At 37.9% G+C, this 5,531-nt stretch overlaps 1 non-coding gene across 1 annotated transcript; it reads right to left on the minus strand.

Moving 5' to 3' along the window:
- Positions 1-5,215: 5,215 nt before the first annotated feature.
- Positions 5,216-5,318, minus strand: LOC123797616 (U6 spliceosomal RNA). Its single transcript, XR_006780999.2, has one exon. It is a non-coding gene; the product is annotated as a U6 spliceosomal RNA (small nuclear RNA).
- Between the last annotated feature and the right edge of the window lie 213 nt (positions 5,319-5,531).

Raw genomic sequence — 5,531 nt, forward strand, 5'->3', positions numbered from 1 at the left:
CCTCTCTCTCTGCCTGTTTCTCTCTCAAATAAATAAATAAATAAATAAATAAAATCTAAAAAAATAAAATAAAATAAAATAGCACATTCCAGGACACCTGTGCAGCTCGTTTGGTTAAGCATCTGCCTTCAGCTCAGGTCATGATCCCAGGATTCTGGGATCGAGCGCCACATCGGGCTCTCTACTCAGCGGGGGAGTCTGCTTCTCCCTCTGCCTGCAGCTCCCTCTGCTTGTGCTCTTTCTCTCTCTTTGGCAAATAAATAAACAAAATCTTAAAAAAAAAATAAAAGAGCACATTCCTTGTGAGTATACATCTGCAAGACTATACTAACATACTTTTTCTAGGCAACTCTGAGTCCAGAGGAGAAAAGTGAGGTTAAACTTGAAAGACATAGGTCTTGTTCCCCAACGTGCTTTTGCATATGTGCTTCAGTTTCTGCTTCATAAAACGATGCTAGCTCTCTCACAGTATGTGCGTCTGCGTGTGTCCATTTTTTTTAACACATGATATATAAAAAGCATTTTGTCAAATCTAGATCTCTATAAATATGAGTCGTGATCACAAATAATGCATTGTGATGTTATCCAAAAAGGACCTGATGGGAAGGAAGGCAACATTTTAAAAAACGGCTTTGTTTTCCCTTCCTCACCTCTATCCTCTGCCTCTTCCTGAAAAGAAAGGCTTTCGACTGTGAAGTCATGTCACAGGAAACCGTGGCAAGAAGATCTGAGTGAGGAGCTTGGAGAAAGGACTGAATCGAATTATGAGGGAGCAATTAGTCAACCACAGAGCAAGGGGGCACACTAACAGATGACAACGCTTCAAAAACAAGTCTGAACTCCTTAACCAGTCATGTCAACTTGTTTATAGGTCTCAATATTTTCAGCATAATGAGAAAGAAAAAGGAGAATAGACAAGTAAGATGGATGAAAGGATGGAGACTTTGGGGGAAACATCTCCTGCCACTCAAAAAGAGTTAGATTAAATTCTCCAAAAATCAGGAGCACCACTTCATTATGCTTTGTCGTTTGTCTAAGCAAGAGGCCAGGTTCCCTGGGCATTGACAGATGTCGAAGTGTCCTGAGAAACAGCTATCCTGTTCAATATAGTCAGTGAACCACGATGGCTCCGTTTTGTGACAACAATGACATTCTACAGAGATATTTTTGAAAAGTGACCCCACCAGCTCTAAGTATTTCAAGTTGGTCAATTTTATGCCACCTGAATTTCAAAGAAAAGCTCTCTTCCTAAAAAAAAGAAAAAAAAAAGAAAAAAAAGAAAGAAAAAAAAGTCTTAAATGATCATCTTTAGATTCCACTTACTTTACCTGGGGGTACAACTAGATTTAGTTGCAATTCAGAATGATGCTTGCTTCCTCTTTGACCAATTTCGAGAAAACAGTCCTTTGCTAAAATCAAATCAGGACAGATAATTATGCATAACAATACCCAGCATTTGTAAAGTACCATGCTTTGAAGTTTCTGGTTTTCACAGTGCTTTTAATACACATTATCTCCTTTGATCCTGCCCCCATTACATGTGGAAGGGAAGTCAGGTATCATTGTTTTTTACTGATAAGTGGAACTGAGACTTTAAAGATTTCAGAATTGTCAACTTGGTCAAGGAGTATTAAACCAGCAACCAAACAGTCACAAAATTCAGCCGTATCAGACTTGGGCTTCCAGTCTTTAACTTAGTATATTAATTTGCTCCCTAAATGAGAATCATGACATGTGCTTGGTACGTAAAGGTGCGCTTCTGCCTTGCTGCAGATGTCCCAAGTGGCTTCCCTGCTTGCACACTAATCCTTTGCGGGCTAGTCTGTACACTGTGGCCAGGGAAGTCCTTAAAACACAAATTTAATCATGTCCTTCTCTCCTACCCCAGAACCTCCAATTGCTGCCATGATATCTAAAAGTGAATCTACAATTCTCATTCTGACCTTTGAAGCCCTCCAGGATCTAGCTTCAAGGACCTTTCTTTTAATTCCTTATGCCAAGGCAGCCAGCCATGTTTGCTTCTTTCCCAAAGACACCAATGGCACTCTAATCTTGGGCTTTGTACACAATACTCTCCTTCCAGACACAAATACAATCCGTGCTTCCAAATTTGCCCCTCCAATTCTGTATAGTTGATTTAGGTCTCTGCTTACTCTCAACTCCTCAGAGAGACCCTATATCTCTAAAGAGCACCCCATATCCACAGTCTCACCTATTTCCTTACCATCTATATTCCCAGCACCTGGAAGAGTGCCTATCAAAGTAAATCTCAGCAAATAGCTGTTAAAGGAAAAACAAATAAGTGGATGAATCCAGTTGAGAGGGAAGAGATATGGTAAGGTTGGGTTTTTGACCATGGTAGGCTAATCGTACGGAAATATTCATAAGTGTACTGGAGGTGTGAGTAACTACCCACTTCGGAAGCACTTTCTTTCCAGGAGATTTCTAATCCTCTGGTTATTTAGGCAGTTTAAAATGGCACATATTAAAATTCTGGCTCTATAAAAAGTTTAAAGATGAGGATTATACTTCAGAAGACATTAGTTCATACAAAGGAGTGTTTATAACCAAAAAGCACAGTTTTTCAACATCTGTTCTTCAACCTGCTAGCTTGAACTAAAATACTAGCACCACAGTAGCAGAGACATATTGCTTTGCAACACTGGCCACATATTTTATCCAGTAGAAATTCAATGTTAATTACCAGTTTCTTCAAGTATTCATTTATTTGATCAAGTTCACCTCTAAAGTTTAAATTGCAGCATTTCGCCCACATACATTTTGTTTAAAGGAACACATGTTACTTGCTGGAGACAAATACGTAATCTTCCTTAAAGAGGAGTATGTCTCATTATATTGGACACATGGAATATCTTTCTAGGCAAATGCTTTAGGAAAAAATTATTTCATCTTTTCAGCATGTATGAAAACTTAAAGCTTCTTTTTCTTTCTTTCCTACACACATGCTATTTCACTGATCATGTAAAATGGATTTAGAAAAAAAAAGTTCTAATAATGATTATTGTTTCTAACCATAAAATGCTCTAAGTGTCTTGTACCTGCATAGAGGAAGGAAGAATAGAGTCTTTCATGCTTAGATCATCAGCAATAAGAACTAGGAAAGGAGACAACTTCAGAGCAAAAAGTTCCTCTGACCATATTTTTAATGGTCCGACCCTGGTTCTTATGTGTCACAGAATTCGGTCTTTTGTTTCCTCTATATCAACCCAACAAATTTTCAAGAGCAACTAAGTTTGATTTTAGTGCTTTACAGTCTAGGGACTGCTGTCACAAAAAACTGTCCCATTGGTTCTTCACAATTACCCAGTAAGGCAGATGTTAATATTTATACCTTTTTTACATTCAATAAGCCTGAGGCTCAATGAATGGTATAATCAAAAACCAAAGCAAGGACATTTGATTCTTCAGCTCATTCTTCCATTAAATCATGCTGTTTTCTTTGATTTCTACGATATAAAATTGCTCTGGTCATTTACCTAGCTATTCTCTCAAGCTTTCTGAGTTCAGAGCAATATTGAATGATAATCCTTCCCCATAATTGTCAGAGATTTCTAGCTACAAAAAATATCACAGCTCTCCATCTCTGAAGTAATACAGTAGATCTTGGGAGGTTTTAATGTCTTGATACCAGGAAAATAATAAATTAATAAGCAAATCTGCAGCTATATTTATTCCTTCTCTCTGTTTGACATTAAGTTGGATCCACCTAAAATCTCAGTTCCTAAACAAGGATTGACAGTCATCTCAGGACAATACAGGCTGATGTTTTCACAGAGCGTAAGGAATGTTTTAGCTGGCTGCCTTTCAGGCTGTTGGCACTTTAAATGTGGCTAGCATATATGATGTGTTTTGGGTTTAATTTAAAAAGGATATTATCTTTTGATTCTGTCATTTATAGAAACAAAAATTAAAGAAAACCCCAGTATGGGAAATTATTTCATAATTTTTTAAAATTTATTTATTTCTAAGAGAGAGAGAGAGCACGAGTAGGGGGAAGCACGCAAAGGGAGAACCAGGCTCTCTGCTGAGCAGGGAGACCGTTGTCAGACTCAATCTTAGGACCCTGGCATCATGACCTAAGCTGAAGGCAGACGCTTAACCGATTGAGCCACCCAGATATCCCTCGTGATTGTTTTAATGCTCATTTTCCTACCTGTGAATATTACTTATCCAAAGTCACCGTATCAGAAGACTTCTAGTACTTAGTCACATCAAATTTTTCTTCTCCTTCTGGGCTCACGCAAGGCTGAGACTTCCTATCATATGACTATTTTTGGATAATGGTTTGTGAGAAGAAATGATGAAGTATTTAATTTCTGGTCTGAGACCCTTCAGTCCTCTTTCCCATGCCTCAGCAACTAAGGAGACATCAACTTCCAAATGGTGTAGCTGCAAGACAGGGAAACTTTACAACCAGGGTTCCCATGTGGAGAAGGACACCCTGCCAAACCGTGTGAGCCATGTAAGCAAGAGCGAGAAACTTTTTGGGGTAAGCTCCTGAGATTTGGGGCTGTTTTGTTAGTGCCCATCCTAATTAAAAATCCTAAGAGTCAAAAGAGCAATGGAATTGGATTCAGAGGATCTGGATGACATCCAACTTAATAGCTTTGTCAACTTGGGTAAGTCACTTAAATTTGTTGAGTTTCAAATTCTTCCTAAGACAGAGATGATAAAAATCCTCTCTATCTATTTGAAAGAGTGATTATGAAGATCAAATTGCATAGTGCAGGTTGAGTCACTCTACAATTTATATTCATAAACGTGGTGACATAATTTTTACTCTTTGATATTGTGATTTTCTGATTAAGGGAAATTCTTCTCCTCATCTCCTACATTCCATTTCCTTAGAAAAAGTAGACAGGAAGACCAAAGTTAGGGTGCAGGAGTGAAGAGGATGCCATTCTTTTTTTATTTTAATCTATCATTATAGGCATACTGTGGCTCTGGTAATTAAATTCGAGATTTCTTAGATTCAGGTAATTCAGATTCAAGTTCCCTTCCACGACATCCAGCTGTATCAAATTTGTGTATGTCTTTACCCCCTTTAGCTTCAAGAATCAGAAAACTAAGACACCCTCTTTCATTTCTTTCAGCGCAATGCAGAGTACAAAGTAAATTATGTGTTCAAACAGCATCAAACCAGTTTCTATTATTTCTTGGATTTTTTTATGCTTTAAAATATTTATTGAGCAGAAAAAATATGGAACATTTCACGAATTTGTGTGTCATCCTTGTGAAGGGGCCGTGCTAATCTTCTCTAATTCCAATTTTAGAATATATGCTTCCAAAGCGAACACTATTTCTTGGATTCTTAATCTGATTGCCCAGTCCGACAAAACAAAAAGACCAGCAAAGCCAGTAGGCATTTATTGGACATCTCTTTTACTGATTGGGCACAAAAGAGGAGAGAAACCAACATACAATTAACTTTCTACATTTTGAGCTATGAAATTTGACCATGTTTCGTGTCCTCCCCACATAAAAAAATGATGGGATATGGTGTGACTCTT

This window comes from Ursus americanus, chromosome 29 (genome assembly GCF_024610735.1).
Source record: "Ursus americanus isolate L20-20 chromosome 29, mUrsAme1.1.p, whole genome shotgun sequence".
NCBI lineage: Eukaryota > Metazoa > Chordata > Mammalia > Carnivora > Ursidae > Ursus > Ursus americanus.